The 22551-nt window shown below is 38.4% G+C and overlaps 1 protein-coding gene across 43 annotated transcripts in view; it reads right to left on the bottom strand.

Annotated features, from left to right (window-relative positions):
• Positions 1-22551, bottom strand: part of ZBTB20 (zinc finger and BTB domain containing 20) — an 847908-nt gene that overhangs the window by 577879 nt on the left and 247478 nt on the right. For 9 of the 43 annotated variants that reach the window (XM_086405086.1, XM_086405274.1, XM_086405133.1 and 6 more), the window contains one exon: positions 15266-15338. The exons of the other annotated variants lie outside the window; for them this stretch is intronic. The gene's annotated coding sequence lies outside the window, so the exon portion shown is untranslated. The remainder of the gene's footprint in view (positions 1-15265; positions 15339-22551) is intronic. 43 annotated transcript variants of the gene reach the window in all.

Genomic DNA, 22551 nt, shown 5'->3' with positions numbered 1-22551 from the left:
AATTTTATAATTTCTTTATTATTTTCAGATGAGAATCACACAGACAGGTCCATGACTTGCCAAGATCATATAGCAAGGACATTAAAGAAAAAAAGAGCAGGATCTTTCTGTTTTGAAAGTGGGTGCTCAGGGAAGAGTAAAGAGATATGATAAAAACAAACAAACAAACAAACACCTAAAATAGCACCTGGTTTTTCTTATCCAGTACTCTCATTCAAATTTGTTTGGGGAAGGAAAATAAACTAATAGTTCAGTTCAGAGGCAAGGACTCTGGATAAACATCCCTGAAACTAGTAGGGTGAATCTTTAAGAATAGTAGTTAGCTATTACTATGTGCCTGGCACTGTCCGAAGAACTAGTGGAAATAGGGAAACGTGCCTTTTCCCCATGGTATGCCCCAAGTCTAGAACTGTGACTGGGCCAGCGTGAATGCTGAATCAGTACTCGTTGCTATACATGTATAAATGAGAGAAGCATTCTTCGTTCCAAATGACTAAACTGTGTGAATTTTTAAACACAACCTGTTTGTAAGTTAGAAGCAGCCTATATAAATGTTTGCTCTTAAAAGTGGAGGAAAAAGGAAGACATTTGATATGATCTGACGTGTAACTAAATCTAGGATAGCAGCGAGCCTCTTTACAATAGAATCCATTGATTTAACAAATATTTATTGAACACACACTATATTTCAGGTATTATAAGGGGTTCTAGGAATAAATACAATGTCTTTTTGTTATGGAGCTTAAATTATTGTTTATGTATCTGAGAGGAGGGTATCTTTGTATTTATGCAATTATGAGGCAAGAAGTTTAATAAACAAGTAATTCTGTTTGTTTAGATTTACCATTTTATCATCCTAATTTGCCACTGCTTTGACAGTTGAGTCTCTCCCTGGGCATCTATGAGGAAACTATAAAGAAATGTAGGTGTACTGATTATTTAAATTATATATCCATAAATTTGATGGTTAATTGACAATTACTTAGACAATGTGATCAATGTCTAAAGTTTAATTTAGGCATCAGAGTGAGTTCTGAAAGGTCTGAGTTATCTATTTTAGTTACTCATACTGTCAATTCTCTCAATTCCACCTATACAAATACACTCTAGAGCTTCCATTTGGACTGCATAAAATTGCATTTCAGTCAAAAGAAATTTAGAAGTGCACAAAATATTAAAAGATAAAAAGGCCTCACAAACTCCCTGTAAAGGCTGGCAATCTTCTCTACGGTCACCTTTGGGTGCCATCTCTTTTTTCACTACACAGACTCTCTCAGAACATGACTGACCCAAGTATGGCTTGTTGATAAGTAAGCATAGCTGCATTCATTTCACTCTGATAATCCATTAGAGTTGTTCAATTTTAAAAAACAATCTCATTTCTTTTGCCTTCATTTTTAGGACAAAATATCAAGCCTTTGCAAATATTTCTGCTTATAAACTGAAATTCTTCAAGTTTGCTACGGAAGCTTCACTCTGTAAGTAAATCAACGAGATACAAGGAAATCTAAGTTTGATGTTTAACGGTGCTCAGATGGTAAAGAATCTGCTTGCAATGTGGGAGACCCAGGTTCAATTCCTGGGTCGAGAAGATCCCCTGGAGAAGGGAATGGCAACCCACTCCAGTATCCTTGCCTAGAGAATTTCACGGATAGAGGAGCCTGGTGGGCCACAGTTCATGGACAGAGGAGCCTGGGTGGCTATAGGCCATGGGGTTGCAAAGAATTGGACATGACTGAGTGAATAATAAGTGCTAGCAGCCCACTTAAGGTTATTTCTCCTCCAAAAATTAAACTGAAATACATATTTTGGCTGGGAGTTCGGCAATGCCAGGGAAACACTCTAAAAATCTGTTGGCAAAGGAAGAAAATAAAAAATATGGTATTGAGGTATCTGATTTTTAGTGTATTGAATTCAAGAACTAGATTCAAGTGACAGATATGCTTTAACGTTCTGGCTCTGTGCATTTGAAAAACTGAAATTTGATATCTAACAATCACCCTTATATTCAGAATTACTCAACATTCCTTTTCTGTTTATACACCTCATTCAGTGACATGACAGCCCCAGGCATTCTACCAATCTCCTTGTACATGTCCATTGACATTGTCTCTATCAAATTTGATTCAATAAAATTAAATGGAATTAAATAAAATGGTCTTCTTGAACCTCAGTATTTCTCATCTCTTATTATATTGTATTTCTTATCATTTCTTATTTATTTAGCTGAGGCAAAAAGGTTTCCAGACTCAATTATACTTTTCCTCCTGGTTTTCTATTTCTTAAGTATTTTTTCTCTGAGAAAGGTTGTTCATGTCAATTGCCAAAAGAAAAAACAGAAAGAAAGAGAGAATCCTTAAATAACTGTATGAAAATAAAATGAATATAATAATAAAGTAACTGCTATTGTATATCAGAAACAACATTTCCATCTGATGTTTCATAGAATTTTCATCTGATTCTAATAGTTTTCACATAATAACAAACACAAGTATGGCCTACTTTGAGAAGATTCTAAATTGCAGATGGTATATGGGTGATAGGTAACAGGGAGAAACTGGGTAAGGAAGACAGATTTCTAGCTTTGGCTTCAAGAGTTAAATTTTAAAAGGAATTAAGTAGTAAGTGTTGAAGATGATATGCGATTGGCTTACAATTTTCCCATCACTTTTAGACATGAGGGTAACCGTAAATTTCCTCCCTTCATTTCCACACTCCCTTCAGCCTGCACATGGATTCTATGCTTCCCCCTCAAACCTGCTCTTAATGTTAATTTTAAGCTGATTTCATGTGTTTATAAACATTTTGAGGGGGATTAAGAAACTCCAATACTTTGGCCACCTCATGCGAAGAATTGACTCATTGGAAAAGACTCTGATGCTGGGAGGGATTGGGGCCAGGAGGAGAAGGGGACGACAGAGGACGGAATGGTTGGATGGCACCACCGACTCGATGGACGTGAATTTGAGTGAACTCCGGGAGATGGTGATGGACAGGGAGGCCTGGCGTGCTGCAATTCATGGGGTCGCAAAGAGTCGGACACGACTGAGCAACTGAACTGAACTGAACTGAAGACACAATTGGTCTTACCAGGTGGCTCAGTATTAAAGAATCTGCCTGTGATGCAAAAGATGCAGGAGATGCTGTGGGTTTGATCCCTGGGTCAGGAAGATCCCCTGGAGAAAGGAAAGGATACCCACTCCAGTATTCTTGCCCTGGAAAATCCCATGGAGAGAAGAGCCTGGTGGGTTACAGTGCTGCACAGAGTCGGAAACAACTGGAGCGACTGAGCACAAGACACACAGTATGATTTTTCTCTGGTATTCTCTTTCTGTAAGCAACAGCAAGATGACAGTCAAATACTCATTAATCTCCTGGGAAAAAAATCAGTAAGTTTCTTGTATCCTTCATTTAGGATTGGTGTTTATTACAAATCGTGCTGAAAGACCTCACACACAGCAAATTGAAGTATGTGGCATGTAATCCATCACACAGAATGATCAAGGAGTGAGTCAACACTTCTAGGGCTTCTACACCCCTCAACTATGGGCATTTCCATGGTGCGCATTTCCATGGTGTTCAGACATTCAAACAAACACATTTGTCTAAAAACAAATACATATGTAGGAAAACAGTTCTCCAGGGCTCTCGCCTTTTCAGCTGCTCTTGGTTGACAGATGAAAAGTCAGATACAACATCTTGAAATTCTAAGTCTTCTTGTCTTGAAACAAATATTTGTCCCAAATAGTGAGACGTTCATAGCTTCTATTAAATGGACGAAAGAGTCATAAAAAGAGGCCCTTGGGTTTTCATCCTGTAATGGTCTCCTCCTTGATTTCCCTCTGACTCACACCCACTGGTTTCAACTTCATTTTGAGGATACATAAAATTATTCTGAAAGAAATCATCATTTTCACTCTCTCAAAAGAGTTTCCTAAGAAATTTGCTTCAAAACAAGGTAATCTGTAACACTAAGAATACACCAGTATCTTTCAATACTTCTTTAGAGTTTATAAATCTTACCTATTCAGGGATCAACTGATAAAATTTGAGGGCAACTGAAGAAATCTCTCCACCATCTTCCTGTGCCTGAAATTCTATCACGTGAAATTCATAGAGAAAGGCAGAAATCATTTGATTCTATGTTACTCTGAGAAGGGTACCATTTTATTTTTATTTTAGAGATGAAGAAACCAAGGTACAGAGAAGTTAAGTAACTTGCCTAAAGTTTTTTGGTAACTCAAAGGGCCAGGATTTGAATCCATTGGTGTCTGATACCATGGCCTTAGCCATTATATTATACCAATTCTCTGTGAAGTAGAGATTAGTAGAGAGGAATGGTTAAATGCATGATTTTGGAGTCAGACAGTATAAGCTCAAATCCTAATTTAACCACTTACTGGCTGTTTGAGCTTGGTCATGGATCTTAACCTCTACAAGCCTTTATTTCTTTGTGTGTATCAAATGTAGCTAGCTTTCACTAAGTAGTAAAGCTATGTCCTAGTCATCAAAGCAAAGTGTTTTACATCTATTATCTCATTTAATCCTAACAATATCTCAACAAGGTATGAAGTATTATCATCCCCAAACTAGAGATGAGGAAATTGAGGTTAAGTAACTTGCCTACTGTTCTACTGTAAGTGGTGGAATCAGAATTTGACAAGGATAACCTCACTCAAGCTTACCTGGTGGCTCAGATGGTTAAGCATCTGCCCGAAATGCAGCTGACCTGGTTCAATCCCTGGGTCGGGAAGATCCCGTGGAGAAGGAAATGGCAACCCACTCCAGTAACTCTTGCCTGGAAAATTCCATGGACTGAGGAGCCTGGTAGGCTGCAGTCCCTGAGGTCGCAAAGAGTCGGATACGACTGAGCGACTTCACTTTCACTTCCACTTTAACCTCATTCCAGAAACCAAGATGTTTAACCATTAAATCTGATGAAAATAATAAACAGCGTTTACCTCATCAAGCTTTGGACTGTATTTTGGTCAGGACTAAATGGGGCTTCCTGGTGGATCAGATAGCAAAGAATTTGCCTGCATTGTGGAAGGCCAGAGATTGATCCCAGAGTTGAGAAGATCCCCTTAAGAAGGGAATGGATACCCACTCCAGTATTCTTGCCTGGAGAGTTCCATGGACAGAGGAGCCTGAGGGACTACAGTCCATGTGGTTGCAAAGAAGCAGACACAAATGAGCAACTAACACATACACACACACACACATACACACCACACACACAAATGAAGTAAAGAACGTGTGATGGTTACTTGTATGTCAGCTTTACTGGGACACCAGTGCAGATATTTGTCAAATATTTTCTAGGTATGTCAGTTCAGTTCAGTCATTCAGTCACGTCCAACTATTTGTAACCCCGTGGAATGCAGCACGCCAGCCTTATAAGTCCATCACCAATTCCCGGAAGTCGCTCAAACTCATGTCCATCTAGCCGGTGATGCCATCCAACCATCTCATTCTCTGTAATCCCCTTCTCCTCCTGCCTTCAATCTTTCCCAGCATCAGGTTCTTTTCCAATGAGTCAGTCCTTCCCATCAGGTGGCCAAAGTATTGGAGTTTCAGCTTCAGCATGAGCCTTTCCAATGAATATTCAGGACTGATTTCCTTGAGCACTGACTGGTTTAATCTTCTTGCAGTCCAAGGGACTCTAAAGAGTCTTTTCCAACACCACAGTTAAAAAGCATCAATTCTCCTGCCATCAGCTTTCTTTATAGTCCAACTCTCACATCCATACATGAGTACTGGAAAAACCATAGGTTTGAAAATACAGACTTTGTTGGCAAAGTAATGTCTCTGCTTTTTAATATGCCGTCTAGGTTGGTCATAACTTTTCTTTCAAGGAGCAAGCGTTTTTTAATTTCATGGCTGCAGTCACCAACTGCAGTGATTTTGGAGCCCAAGAAAATAAACTCTGTCACTGTTTTCATTGTTTCCCCATCTATTTGCCATGAAGTCATGGGACTGAATGCCATGATATTAGTTTTTTGAATGTTGAGTTTTAAGACAGCTTTTTCACTCTCCTCTTTCACTTTCATCAAGAGGCTCTTTAGTTTCTCTTCATGTTCTGCCATAAGGGTGGTATCATCTGCATATCTGAGGTTATTGATATTTCTCCCGCAATCTTGATTCCAGCTTGTGCTTCACCCAGCCTGGCATTTCACATGATGTACTCTGCCAAAGAATTGATGCTTTTGAACTGTGGTGTTGGAGAAGACTCTTGAGAGTCCCTTAGAGCAAGGAGATCCAACCAGTCTATTCTAAAGGAGATCAGTCCTGGGTGTTCTTTGGAAGGAATGATGCTAAAGCTGAAACTCCAGTACTTTGGCCACCTCATGCGAAGAGTTGACTCATTGGAAAAGACTGTGATACTGGGAGGGACTGGGGGCAGGAGGAGAAGGGGACGACAGAGGATGAAATGGCCGGAGTTAGTGATGGACAGGGAGGCCTGGTGTGCTGCAATTCATGGGGTCGCAAAGAGTCGGACACGACTGAGCAACTGAACTGAACTGAACTCTGCATATAAGTTAAATAAGCAGAGTAACAATATACATCCTTGACATACTCCTTTCTCAATCTGGAAGACATCTGTTGTTCCATGCCCAGTTCTAACTGTTGCTTCTTGACCTGCATACAGATTTCTCAAGAAGGCGGCAAGGTGGTCTGGTATTTCCATCTCTTTAAGTAAGAATTTTCCACAGTTTGTTGTGATCCACACAGTCAAAGGCTTTGGCATAGTCAATGAAGCAGAAGTAGATGTTTTTCTGAAACTCTCTTGCTTTTTCTATGATCCAATGGATGTTGGCAATTTGATTTCTGGTTCCTCAGCCTTCCAGCTTGAACATCTGGAAGTTCACGGTTCAGGTACTGTTGAAACCTCACTTGAAGAATTTTGAGAATTACTTTGCAAGCGTGTGAGATGAGCACAATTGTGCAGTAGTTTGAACATTCTTTGGCACTGCCCTTCTTTGCGATTAGAATGAAAACTGACCTTTTCCAGTCCTGTGGCCACTGCTGAGTTTTCCAAATTAGCTGGCATATTGACTGCATATTTTACAGAGTAATCTTTTAGGATTTGAAATAGCTCAACTGGAATTCCATCACCTCCACTAGCTTTGTTCATAGTGATGCTTTCTAAGGCCCACTTGACTTCACATTCTAGGATGTATGACTTTAGGTGAGTGGTCATATCATCGTGGTTATCTCAGTCATGAGGATTTTTTTTTATAGTTCTTCTATGTATTCTTGCTACCTCTTCTTAATATCTTCTGCTTTTGTTAGGTCCATACCATTTCTGTCCTTTATTGTGCCCATATTTGCATGAAATGTTCCCTTTGTATCTCTAATTTTCTTGAAGAGATCTCTAGTCTTTCCCATTCTATTGTTTTCCTCTATTTCTTTGCACTGATCACTGAGGAAGGCTTTCTTATCTCTCCCTGCTATTCTTTGGAACTCTGAGTCAAATGGGTATCTTGTTCCTTTTCTCCTCTGCCTTTAGCTTCTCTTCTTTTCTCAGCTATTTGTAAGGCCACCTCAGACAACCATTTTGCCTTTTACATTTCTTTTTCTTGGGGATGGTCTTGATTATTGCCTCCTGGATGATGTCACGAACCTCCGTCCATAGTTCTTCAGGTACTCTACCGGATCTAATCCCTTGAATCTATTTGTCACTTCCACTATATAATCATAAGGGCTTTGATTTAGGTCATACCTGAATGATCTAGTGGTTTTCCCTACTTTCTTCAATTTCAATCTGAATTTGGCAATAAGGAGTTCATGATCTGAGCCACAGTCAGCTCCTGGTCTTGTTTTTGCTGTCTGTATAGAGCTTCTCCATCTTTGGCTGCAAAGAATATAATCACCGTATTGACCATGTGGTGATGTCCATGTATAGAGTCTTCTCTTGTGTTATTAGAAGAGGGTGTTTGCTACGATCAGTGCGTTCTCTTGGCAAAACTCTGTTAGTCTTTGTCCTGCTTCATTTTGTACTCCAACGCCAATTTTGCCTGTTACTCCAGATATCTCCTGACTTTCTACTTTTGCATTTCAATCCCCAATAATGAAAAGCACATCCTTGGGGTGTGTTAGTTCTAGAAGGTCTTGTAGGTCTTCATAGAGCCATTCAACCTCAGCTTCTTTAGCATTACTGGTTGGGGCATAGACTTGGATTATTGTGATACTGAATATTTTGCCTTGGAAACAAACAGATCATTCTGTCATTTTTGAGATTATACCCAAATACTGCATTACAGACTCTTTTGTTGACTATGAGGGCTACTCAATTTCTTCTAAGGTATTCTTGCCCACAGTAGTAGATATAATGGTCATCTGAGTTAAATTCACCCATTCCTGTCCATTTTAGTTCACTGATTCCTAAAATGTCGATGTTCACTCTTGCCATCTCCTGTCTGACCACTTCTAATTTACCTTGATTCATGAACCTAACATTCCAGGTTCCTATGCACTATTGTTCTTAACAACATTGGACTTACTTCCATCAGCAGTCATATCCACAACTGGATGTTGTTTTTGCTTTGGTTCTGTCTCCTCATTCTTTCTGGAGTTATTTCTCCACTCTTCTCCAATAGCATATTGGGCACCTACCGGCCTGGCAAGTTCATCTTTCAGTGTCATATTTTTTTTTTTCTTTTCATACAGTTCATGGGGTTTTCAAGGCAAGAATACTGACATGCTAGGTATATCTGTGAGGGTATTTTTTGATGATATTAACATTAGAATCTATAGACTGAGTAAAACAAATTAATCTTTCCTGTAAAAACAGATTAATCTCCCTATTAGGAGTGGCCCCATCCAATCAGTTGAAAGCCTATAGTAACACGGAATTCCTCCTGCCTGCCTATATTTGAGCTGGCATAGTAGTTTTTTTCCTGCCTTTGGACTTGAACTGAGACATTGGCTCTTCCTGAGCTCAACCTACCAGTCTTTTGATTAGAACTATACCATCAGCTCTCCTAGTTCTCAACCTTGAAACTATACTCCAACCACATCATCAGTTCTCTTAGGTCTCCAGCTTGACAATTTCAGATCTTGGGACTTGTCAGCTGTAATAACTGTATGAACTAATCCCTTGTAATAAATGTGTGTGTGTGTGTGTAAAGATACAGTTAGTTGGATGCATATAGAGATCTATCTTGGAGAAGGCAATGGCACCCTACTCCAGTACTCTTGCCTGGAAAATCCCATGGATGGAGGAGCCTGGTAAGCTGCAGTCCAAGGGGTCACTACAAGTTGGACACGACTGAGTGACTTCACTTTCACTCTTCACTTTCATGCATTGGAGAAGGAAATGGCAACCCACTCCAGTGTTCTTGCCTGGAAAATCCTAGGGACAGGGGAGCCTGGTGGGCTGCTATCTATGGGGTCGCACAGAGTCAGACACGACTGAAGCAACTTAGCAGCAGTAGCAGCAGAGAGCTATCTGTCTATCTATACATCCTGTTGGGTTTTTTCTTCTGGAGAACTCTAACAAATACCTGTAAAGTACCTGAAATAGTCATAAAGAAATGGTCAATAATTGCTTTTTAAATTGCTATCCTAAGAAAAGCCAACAGAAAAGAAATTACAGGATGGCAAAGTCTCCTTCAATAATGAAAGTAGATAAATCTAGAGGAGGAGAATAAGTAATTTGTAGGCAATAGGTTCTTAAGAAAGGAGGGGGAAATTAAAAAAAAAATCTCTGGCTAAGTCAGATGATTAGTTTCTTTATGTAAAATAAAAGATGGTAGAAAAACTGAACATCAAGAATAAAAGCTACTCTAATCCTCCCCTATATTGACCTTAAAGGAACTTTGGTTCTTTAACATGAAGGTAAAACTTGGTGAGAAAACAGATGTGACCTTCCCATTTGAGAGGTAAGAGATAATAGGGAAGGGAGAAAATTAACAGGAAAAGTCAGGTATATTTAATGCCCGACTTACTGCATACTAATTCAGCCAATTCAATTTCTATATATGCATTTTGTTCCCAGCTATAAACTATGATGAATATAGAAAATAAAAAAAGACTTCTCCATGGAACAGGTTAGGTCTCCAAGATTTTTCAGCTAAAAACATCCTGGAGATGGCATATTCAAGTTTCCTAATACATGTGATTGACACTGATATCCTTGAAAAACTGCTTCGATTACCCCCACCACTGTGGTCTTCACCCATGAACACCCCTCCCGGACAAATCTCTTTCTGAATATATTATTTAGGTCGGGTTAGCCAGTATCTTGACTTCAATGAGTTCATATCAGAAGAAAAGAAGGGAGCTTCCTCTGGGTTTCAGTGAACATGTGTTACTCCCATCATCTGAGCTAAAAATCAAGGAAGCTGCAACAGCTGGGAAGGAAGGAAAAGCAAATTTGATTTTTAAAGAAAATAGAAAATAAAAGCAATTCTTCCAATTCCAATGTGTGGCATCTATGCTGATTTTTCTCAAGGAAAAGTGCTTATTGCTGCCAAAAATCCCCAGGGTAACCACAGCTGACACTCTTCTCAGCATTAGAGCACTTGGCAACTGGTGATATGGTCTGCTCCTTTCCCAAGCAGATGAGAAGCCAGGCACTTCCTAAATAAAACCAACACAGCTTTTCTTGACTCTTCAGCTGCTTGCATGTCTCATGAGCATAGCATTTTGTCCTGTGCAATGAAAGTTCATGGAGCAAACCTATTTCACCCACAGAATCAAAATCAGTATAATGAATTCTTTATGTTCTTCAGGCTGCATTGATAGAGGAACCTACCTTTATTGCACACTCAAATGCTGCTGCTGCTATACATATTGTAATTGTACAAAGGACTGAGAAACACTGTCAATAAACAGAAATAAGCCCTGCTAAAGAATGTCTAAGTATGCAAAAGGATGCAAATATAGGCCCTCCACCATACACAGGATCTTTGCTTATACCAATCGCACATGAGCAACGGAAGAGGACATTCAAAACACTGTAATAAGCAAATTCCCATCTTGCATTGGCTTATATCAATAGAATTCTTCCAAGTATCTTTCATAATAAAATGTGTTTAGATTGATTATTTTTCATTCTCATCAGAGGGAAAAATCATCTGATTGAAGGTGTTCTTCTTAAGTGAAAGCAGGAAGCCAACTTCAAGGGCCACCATTTTCATAACAAATGCCTCCATTTATATTTGTATTAAAAAGTCGACTTCTCTATCTAAGCTCTATGTAAGTATTTCTACTTATCTCACAATGATCTACATGTGTGAAATTTCATGAGTGTTATTACCAATATTTACTTCTGATGGCCACAGTTTTTTTCATCTTTGTGTAGCCATATGCTTAATGTTGCATAATCCAGTGGGACTTCCTTTTCTAAAAACACAAAAATCAAATGGAAATTTATGAAACTATATTCTTTTTTAATGTGAAAAGTAAATACAAAAGAATGGTTATAAAATAAACATTGGGTAATGTATAAAATCTACCTTACAAAAAGTGTGTTATTTACGTCAGGAAGTCTTCATTTATCCCTTGAAATCCCAGCCCTGGGAGGCACCAAGTTCCTAGATACACTAACCGAAGCACATCCACATATGTCAGTGGTTAATCTTACAGAGAACAATGTTGTGACTCAACAATTACCCTGGTTGAACAGCATTTAATTCCTAAATAATAATGACTAATAGTGTTTTATTGGATAATGGTTAATTGCTAACACATTTCTTATAGGCATTTTGAAAATTGTCTATCTTCCAAAATTTATTCCAAAAATGCCTAAAATGCAGAGTTCCATCCTTTGAAACTAAACACAAATTTGTTTTGACTAATATAAAATTGCTTTGCAAATCTGACCCCTAACAAGTATAAACACATGAATTAACTTCAGCATGCAGGTGGCATGTACTAGAAATTAGGTCATATCAAGGGACTGCTATCTAGTATGACTCATGTACTGGTTGGCCATCATCCCTTCACTTCTATACTTTAATGGGCTTAAACTCAACATCAAGAACAACTGATGAAGAGAGCTTAAATCACCAAAGAAGTCTATTTGTGAAACACTGGCACAATTCTGAGCCTTACTTCCTCACTGTGTTGTGTTTGTAATGGAAGTGGCAATGTGGAAACAAAGCTGTGATCCAGGTTATACTTAGATTAGACCCAAAGAAATAGTAGCCACACATAAAAAGCATACTAACAATGCTTTCAACTTTTGTTCTGTTTCTCAAGAAAAACACCAAAAAGAGAAAGAACAGAATCCCTTTTCTGTCTTGACTACATTGGAAATGGATCGCACCTGGGTTCAGAATCTCTATTCTTCCTCTCCCTCCCAGCTCAGATCTCTCTCCAACTCATCTATCCCCCACAAGCATTTCCCACCCCCCACCCTGTTTATTTTCCTTTCCATCTATACTTTTCCCTCTTATTTTAGTGAAATTCTGGCACTTTAATAAAGAACTCTCCACCCTTCCCCCACCCATAGTCACTTTTCCAGTAGTGAAAGTGTTAGTGCAAGGGATTCTCCAGGCAAGAATACTGGAATGGGTAGTTATTCCTTTCTCCAGGGGATCTTCCCAAACCAGGGATCGAACCTAGGTCTCCCACATTGCAGGCAGATTCTTTACCATCTGAGCTACCAAGTGATATTGATGAATATATGGTAAGGAAAAGATGAAGTACATTGTTTAAGGTCATAATATAGCAAGAGTGGAGTAGGGCTTCCACTCAGATCTGGACCTTCTTTTTGAGATTATCCTTTTTCCTGTATATATTGGTTGCTAAACGTTATCATTCCTTTTTTCACACAAACATTTAATGTCTATATTCTTGTGAAGAAATGTTCTCTTTACCACCAATATTCATTTATTTTTGAAAGCTAGGATTATTCATACAAGACTCTAATCAACTCACAGATCCTTCATGATATGCTTCTAATCTACCTTTCTAGTCTTCCCTTGTGTCACCTGATCCCCTGCATTCTAGCTGCCAATCAACTTTTTGTACCCATGAGATTTTATCTCTGCCTAGAATTCATTTTATCTTCTCTTTTTCCACAAAGAAAGAAATAAGTACTTTTTTTAAAGGTCAAAGTCAAACATCGTTTGTTCCAGGAAGCCTTTCCAATATTTGTTCCATGAAGCTTTCAACATCTCCACTTCCACAACATTTTCATCATATATATGATCCCCAGTAGATCATATATGCTACTGTTTTAGAACTGTTGTCCCTTGCTAGGTTGTAGAATTCTTATTGGCAGAGCACATTCTAAACACAGGGAATATACTTGCTTTTGGCTTCAAGAAATTTCCAGTATAGTTAGGGGGTCAAAAGTGTAAACAACTCCAGTCAAATTCTGACACAGACAAAATATTTCTACATAATTGGTTTGAATTATTCCCTAGTGACTCAGTGGTAAAGAATCTTGCCTGCCAATGCAGGAGGCATGAGTTCGATCCCTAGGTCAGGAAGATTCCCTGGAGAAGGAAACGACAACCCACTCAGTATTCTTGCCTGGGAAATCCCATGGACAGAGGAGCCTGGCAGGCTACAGTCCCTGGGGTTAGAAAAGAACACAGCTTAGCAACTAACAACAAAGCAACAAGATAATTGTATACATTTTTGTCATAGTCAAGGCTATGTTACATACAGCGAACATAACTACCCCCAAATTGACATGGTATAAGCAGGGAAGTGGTCAAAGTACATAAAAAGGAGAACAAAGAGAAATCAACTATAAAAATGTAATGAGGGAAAAATATTGAGCTAATTGAAGTACGGGCTTAATGCAGGAAAAAGCAGCTTGGGGAAAGGAAGTTGAATTAGTTCGGGATATTCTTGGTAGCAAGAGCCAGAAAGACTACAGTGGCCATAAATGAGAAAGGGACTGACTATGGAGCAAAGCTATCCTCCAGTGTACCCCTGGGCATTGAGTTCAGTGATTTATATTGTTTACTTGAACTAATACAGTCACCCTGTGAGGTGGGATCTGTGAAGGAACAGAGGCTCAAAGCAGTTACGACTTCTCAGCTAATAACTGGAAGAGCCAGGATTCAAACTCAGAACTGATTCCAAAGTCCACCCTTTATATATTCAATATTAGTTTACATCCAAGGAGACTGTGTCCACAGAATCAGCCAAAAATTACTTCATTTCCTCAAAGACCAAAGCCTAACAAAAATTTCTATTATTGTAAGGCTCTTAATATGATGATAATGTACACTTATATATTTAAATAGCTAATACATTTATAGTATACTCAGCTAATACACTTTCATATAGCACATTGAGATGGAAATACCTTGAAAATCTTGTAGCCCAACATCTTATTTTGTAAATATTGAAGATACTAAGACAAACTAGTTGAATTACATAGATTACTAAGGAGAGAAGTTCTGAGAAGAAATGAAGAGCAAACTCTTTGCTCCTAAGGCTGAAGACTGTGAGAAAAATACCATCTCATCTTGTGTAAGTGAATTCTATCATGTCAGCTATCTTGTCACTTTTTGGCTAATTGTATTTCCATTATCTGGGACATAAATGGTACTGTTATTAACACACAGTTACTAGTACACACTTTATAAGAGGAAGTGCCCAAATAATATTTGATTAATGAAGTGAGGAATGGGTCTGTGGATTAGAGTGTATATGATGAAGGTGCAAGTGTACAATTAATCAAGAGACTGTCCATATTAGATGGTACTAAATTAATTTTAAGTGCCATTTGGATCACATCATTTTCTCCTTGACACAGTGACATTTTAAATGCCTTACATAGCAACGTTTTTGGGTTCAAATACCTTTATCAGGAATCAAGAGTTTAGTATACCACCAATACATGGAATTTACAAGGTGTCCTTGTATAGAACCATTAAGAAATCTTTTTAAATTTGTCAAGAAATAACTCAATAGATTTTGATAAAGTGGTAATATGAACATTTCATCCTTATCTTAGACTCAGGGGGTTGGGAAATACAGAAGTGATGTTTCATTTATAAAACCCTGTTCCCATGAAGCTGAGCAGAAGGATGGCTTATAACAGAATTTTCTAGCCAAATTCTCGAAGGGCCCCCAACAGGCTTTCTCAATTTGTGGGTGCTGTCCTCTAACAATCTATTCCTTTTCAGACTCTCCTTGGAAACCAAAGATTTATGTCATTCTCTTCATATTTTAAAATGAAATTGGTCTTACAGAAAAAATAAAAACTGAAAGCTTGTCTTTATTCCAAGTACCAATGCTTCCTGGACAAACACCTCATTAATATGCCCCAACAACTTTGCAGCATCCTTACCATGATTTGCACATTTCTAGAAATCAAGCTCAACATTGGCATTTGTGAAGATGAGTTGTGCTGAGACAGAGGCCTAAAAAAGGAAGGTAAATAAATAAATACTCGGTTTGTCAGCTTATAAAGGGGAAGCAGATTCTCCTTATATTAGTGACTTAAAAAGGTCCTGCTCAAATTCCAGACTAAATGAAAAGTTACATGGACTAAAACCAGTTTTTAAAAATTACTATTCACTTAGTAATTCTGAAATGCTTTCTGCTCTTTGAATACATTCAAACAAGTAGGTATCACAGTATTTCACTGATAGCTTATCAAACCACAGAACAGAACAGGAGAACTAAATAAAAAGGGCTTTCCTAAGGGAGCTCCACGGTCATTGTTCTGCAAAAACATATGAACATATTGCTATAAACTCATCTTCACAGGAAGTCACCCAGCTTAATAAGCACAGACCTGCAAGTTAATACTAAAATTCACTTTGATTTCAGCAGCAACAAAGCTGATCCAACTAGGAGCTATTACATAAAACCCTTATTGTCATATTCGTCATCACCACTCTCAATAGAGACCACTGCAAGCACCAAGAAACCCTCAGTTCACCTCAGGAAATATGCTGCTCAGACAGCCATCCCAATAACAATACAGTGGTGAGATGGCCCTGTTTATTTTATCAGAATGGCACTCCCTTAATTTTTCAATTCTCTTTATTGATGTCCTCTTTCATGTATAGGTCTATTAGATTCTACTTCCTCTACTGTCCTCCCAGGAATTGGTGCTTGCCAACTACAATAAGTTGTTTTGACAACTTGTCTAGCTATACAATACTCTGTTTCTTTCCCTCTGCAGTCTTTTTGGCTTCAAATGAGTGCCTTCAAAATATAGCAGACTATCTAACCAAACTATGCAACAGGGGGAGGAAATCAGCTTTCTATGTGTAAGCACCAATCTGCCAAAACCACAATCTTTCCTGTGCCCAAAGTTATCTTTCCTTTTCTCTATACTTTTGTGGATAAATTCCCCTTGCTATCTTGTCTACCCCTATCTTAATAAGGAATGACTGCCGTGACTACCCCATCTAGCTTGTGCCATTCAGCGCCAGCACCTCTGCTCTCCTCGTGTGCTTCAAGAAGAGCTGATTAGCACTTTGCATAATTAACCTGATTAGCACTGTGCATAATCAAACTGATTAGCACTTTGCATAATTAAAAAGAAATAATAATAATAACAATAATAAGCACTAAGTAATATCAAAAGCTGTTAGTCCCACAGACCTTTGGTTACCTCCAAGATGAGTTCAATACAGCATATTTTGCACCTTCCCACTGAAATCTTTTAACTCAAAAGTCAAGAAACTAATTAAAATGCTTTCAGTCCATAGACCCATTACGATTCTTCCTATCCCTATCAGTTACCCAGATCATCTGTTCCTGTCCATGTATACCTGCCTCACTTTTAGTCTTGCATATTTTACCCTTGCCAAAATGGAAAAAATGTGCATATAAAACCCAACTGATGAAAAATATTTGGAATAAAGTTAGAACCAAGATGAATGCCGATTCTCTAGCTATACAATTCTCCCACACACTGTTTATAGGTAATAACGAAGTATTTGAAAAGCACTAGACAATCTGTCAGGAAAATCTGACTCTGACACTTACTGTGTCACCTTGGTTAAGTCACTGAAGATCTCCAAACCTCAGTTTCTTCACTTGTAAAATAGAAATAATAAGTTCTACAACCTTAAGGGTTGTTGTGAAAATAAAATAAGACTAATTCAGGAAGATACTTTGTAAACTAAAATATAAGGTACAAAATATTGATGAGGTACCGATTCTGTCTCCAAATCTCTTATCCCCTAAATTTTATTTCATACCATGGAAACCTTACACATTATTAATAATAATAACAAAATTTTATATTTCTAGTACCTTAGAATTTAAAAGTTATAAAGTCTTTTTTGCATATTTACCTTATTTCCTATTCAGTAGCTGTGATTAAAATTTTAACTTGGAGTTATAATTTCACTTTAGTCATTATTGTATCCATCACAGCCCTCATTTGTGTTTCCACAGAGGTTAGAATCAAGCTGTTGCTGTAAATTCATGAAAGAACAGAAGAAAATCCAGTATATTTCCATTAACTTGGGACTGCAACGTAGAGCACTATACAACTTTGCTCTTTTCCACTCCACCAAAGACAACCATCTGCTCCTCATGACTTTCAAGACTTATTACTTCAGTTCCACTTTCTTCTAAGAAACTATCTCAGACACTTTTTAATCAGAATTCTTCTCTTTCTCTTTCATTCCCTCATAATATTTTATCTGTAACTCCACATTGTACAATTTGCTGTGCATTAAGTATGGGTATGGCTGATTCCTCTAGAAACTAGGAGCTCCTAGAGAGACTACTGCTGCTGCTACTGCTGCTAAGTCGCTTCAGTCGTGTCCGACTCTGCGCGACCCCATAGACGGCAGCCCACCAGACTCCCCCGTCCCTGGGATTCTCCAGGCAAGAACACTGGAGTGGGTTGCCATTTCCTTCTCCAATGCAGGGAAGTGAAAAGTGAAAGGGAAGTCGCTCAGTCATGTCTGACTTTTTGCGACCCCATGGACTGCAGCCCACCAGGCTCCTCCGTCCATGGGATTTTTCAGGCAAGAGTGCTGGAGTGGGGTGCCATTGCTTACTTATTTTTGCCTCCACAATAACTGCCACAAGAAGTGACGCAGTTGTTTAGCACTCAACATCTTTGTTACTTGAGAAAACAGGACAGCAAAGCATTTTATTTTTTTTGCTACACACTTATCATACAACTGCTATATATGCAAACCTGAGGAATTGCTTCAGTGACTGTCTTCTGAGGACTATAAGGATATTGACATACCTATAACCTCTTTACTGACTATTAAAATATTTAATGTATGTGATATTACATTTCATTTATTTATCAACTCATTCATTCTCTTAACCATTCAAAAATAAATATGAGTGCTTACTAAGTGCTAAGCATTATGCTAAACATTTAATACAGCACTGATGAAGTTCAAAAGGAACTGTGGGTTCCTCTCAAGGAACATATATAAGAAGCCTATGGTAGCCTTTAAGAGGCTGGGGTGGAAAAGTGTGAAAGGGGAACCTTAAAGCAGTCAAGGTGATCAGTTGCAAGGTACCCACCATGGAGCCACTAAGCCTCTATCCACCTAAAGGAAAGGAACCCAAATAAACAGTCAGTGTTTCTGGGCCAATCACCCATTTTACAATTCATTTAATTCAAGAAAGAAAATGCTGCTGTGGAGATTATTCAAGTCCAAATGTTCCTGGTGAAGGTGCTTCCAGTAATTCTGGGAAAGAAGCCAATCCTCTAGTTTTATATGTAAATATTTTAAAAACACACACATATATATAAGCACAAAAGAAAGGTCAGGAAGACGTAAGTCTTTTAAAATCTATTTTAATAATTTTTTTCTAAAACTGTCCACAAAAGTTTGGGCTTTTTTGTAGCCTTACATTTTCTTTTACACAATACACCTGCTTTTTTTTCTAAACTAAATATTTCTTCCATCTAATGACTCTCTTTATTAGACAGCATCTAATTTGCATACATTTACATACAATTTAACTGCTAGCTTGTGAGAACAAAGAAATGGCTCTGTATTGTACTGAAGGACAATACTCAGTAAAGGAAGGTATAAAAACCAACCAGCTCGGTGACTGTGTAAGCTCTTTGTTTCAGATATACCAGGCTCATTTCTTTTTTTCAAAAAACATTCCAGTTAAAAGGGGTAAAAATTATTTCGTCAAACAATGAAAGAAAGATACAGCACTACTTTGTTTAACTGCCCATTTCCTCCCCAACCTGGCCACTGCAATTCAGGGGTCCAAGTTCCCTGAATCTAGCACAATTTCCTTTATTAGATTTGATGGATTCCATCCCTTCCCATATTTTTGTTTCGAATCTTATACCTAAAACAACCTGGGATCCCACTGTGATAAAGCTTTGTTCTGATGCTAATTTGTACTGCCACCCTCCCTGTTCCCCAGCAGATCTGGGAGAATACGGCATTCTGTTCTCCAGTGAACAATACATACCCTTACCCTTGGCAAGTTAACAGGTTTAACTGAGACTTCAGGCTTTTATGTTATGAACCAGTTCTTTAAAAGAATTTTTTTTCGGTGTCCACTGAGGAGTAGATGAGAAAAGAAGTCTTGAATACAGGGAGGGAGTTTGTGCTGGTGAAAAAGAAGTTAGAGGTAAGAGAGTGCTTGAGTCAACTGTTTTTCCACTTAGCAAGGATCCCTTTGTGAGTCTCCAAACTTCTCATTCGAAAGTGAATTCACATACTCTGTGACACAGGCTAAGTCACAAGTCACCTTGCCTCTTCTATGTGCCTCTCATCCTTGACGCATAGCGAGGAAGACTGGGGGGGAGGAATCTTGAAGAGTCTAGTCAGGTGTTTTGTAAATATTAACTACTGAAAACACGAGAAATAAGAAATAAACTGAAGTTACAACCAACGGAAAACAAACATGAGAGGGATTCAAGTTTTTGAAACCCCATATGTAAAATATCACAAAAAATACAATATACAAAAATACTTCAAAATGATAACAAGTGAAGCAAATATAAGGCAGCATTTAGGACAAATTGAAAAACATAAAGCTGCATATGAACCGGTGACATAGGCTTAATGGAAATATCATTTGTGACTGAGTGCTGAAAGTGGTCTGAGGAGATGTACTTCTTTGGAAATACATTTAATATCGCTAATTTGGCCTGTTTTCTGCATCTGATAATGTAGATTTACAATTTTAATGACCAAAAGAGGTGTGAACTTGTCAGGGATAAGTGAAGAAATTCTACCACTCTGTGGGGCTGCAGAATGCCCACATGATTTGGAACCTTCAGCAACCCAACAGATTGCACAATCTCTACCAGCAATCTTGAAGCATGTCTGCTTTTTCCACCTGGTGAGAAGAAGCCTGAGTTAGAGACTTGTATTAATGCTGGAGTGCTGGCATAGACCAAGTCTGCCAACTTCTTAACCCATAAGCAGTTATGAATAATGATAAAAAAAAGTAGCACTTAAAAGAAACGTTTAGACACTGTCCTTTTAAAAACCCTGACTAGATTTTAGTCACTAGAATGAGTAAGCCGGAAGGTGCTGACACCCTGAAAAACCACAGCTTATTTCTAAAAAATGTCCTTAAACTATAGGGAACCTGCTCTGTCTTCTAAACTCTTTACTCAAATGGAAAAATGGAACAATCACCTTACGAGTGATCGTCAGTAAGTTTTACTGTCCTTTCAGAGATTATAAGTCTTGCAAGTTCTATTTTTGCAGCTCATTAGATCTCTTTAGTTAATATAAATTTGAGGTAGTACTTGTTTTCATGTCACGGAATATTATCTGTTGGTACCTAGCACCAGACCTATTTTCTATACTCTAATGCATTAAATTGTGCCTTGTTTATTTGTAAAGCATCTCTTAATACTTACTCAGCCAACATCCCCTGTGCTGGAGGTAGTTAAGATCCACCTCCCCAAAGCATGTTACCACGGTGACAAAGTAGTGACCTAATTTGCACACACCTGCTGGGTTAATTGGGCCAAAATGAAAGATGATATATATGCTTAAAATCCAAAACTGATTTTTTCCTCAAAATTAAATATTTGATTTTTTAAATTAACAGTTTCTAAAGCTCAGTAATATACTCCAGGTGTGGATTTGCCCGTTAATATACCCTGAATGTTTCATGACACTTGAGGAGCAAAATATATTGAGTAATGAATACAAATTTTTTAATGTATTTTCTGTGTGCAATGATTAGTATGAGTAAGTGGTCTCAATCACTGAATACATGAGGTATGCCTGAAGGGTCGGGTCACTGAGTCAAAGCAAATAGGAACGGGGGAACTATGGCAAGTTAACATGCAGAGTCTGAGCTGTCTCCAAAAGTGCAAGTTTGCTTTGGAGAAAGCTGCTCTCCAAAGCCTGCAATAGCCTCCCACATTTCTTCAACAAAAATGGCTCTCACCTCTGCTTCACCTCTTCCCACCTCTTTGTACTCACCCTTCCCAGACCACTGAGAGCTTTTCTGTGAACCACACAGAGTTATACCAAGAACTGATAGAATATGAGCAAAAACAGACACTATGAGACTGCTTCTGAGGCCACAGCAATGTGTAAGTGGTATGAAGTGAAGTGAAGTGAAGGCGCTCAGTTGTGTCCAACTCTTTGCGACCCCATAGACTGCAGCCTACCAGGCTCCTCTGTCCACGGGATTTTCCAGGCAAGAGTACTGGAGTGGATTGCCATTTCCTTCTCCAGGGGATCTTCCCAACCCAGGGCTCGAACCTGGGTCTCCCGCATTGTAGACAGACGCTTTACCGTCTGAGCCACCAGGGAAGTCAGGGAAGTAAGTGGTATAACTGAATGCATTAAAAACTTGAAAAATGTGTATCTTTAACTCAAGTATTCTACATATAGTAACTTATGCTAAGGACATAATCAAGGATGTTCATAAGAATGTGTACACAATGATATTAATAAATAGGTTATTTGTAATAGAGAAAAACTAGAAGCAACATTAAGTCCAGGAATAAGAAATGGACTAAATTAATTTAACACATCCACTGTATGGAATATTATATAACCAAAATGAAAATCATGCCAGAGAAAAATCATTTATTAACAGAAACAAATGTTCATAAACACAAAGAGTGATTTTATTGTCTTCTTTCTGCATTTTCATGTTTTCCAAATAGTTTTACTATGATGCTCTGTTACTTTTATAATGAAAAAAAGAGAATAGTCTATTAAAAATAAAGTGAAGGGTAGGAAAAAATTAAGTTGCATTTCTTGACTCCTCTCCCTCACAGATTCACATTTCATCTGTCCTTACTTCTCTCCCAGGTGGCACAGTGGTAAAAATCCACCAGCCAATGCAGGAGAGGAAAGAGACTTGGGTTCAATCCATAGGTCCAGAATATACCCTGGAGAAGGAAATGGCAACTCACTCCAGTATTCTTGTCTGGAAAACTCCACAGAAAGAGGAGCCTGGCAGGCTACAGTCCATGGAGTCACAAAGAGTCAGACATGACTAAGTAAATGAGCATGCACACATACTTCTTTCCTAATCAATTTTAGTCATAAATATAATAGACGTTAAACTGAATATGGGCTTCCCAGGTGGCACTAGTGGTAAAGAAGCTACCTGCCTATGCAGGAGAGATAAGAGACACAGGTTCTATCCCTGGGTGGGGAAGAGCTCCTGGAGGGTGGGGGGTCG

This window comes from Bos grunniens, chromosome 1 (genome assembly GCF_055505025.1).
Source record: "Bos grunniens cultivar Pamir isolate PY7600 chromosome 1, Bosgru_T2T1.0, whole genome shotgun sequence".
Classification (NCBI taxonomy): domain Eukaryota; kingdom Metazoa; phylum Chordata; class Mammalia; order Artiodactyla; family Bovidae; genus Bos; species Bos grunniens.
Note: the sequence above shows the minus strand (reverse complement) of the source record. Positions and strands in the feature narration are given on the sequence as shown.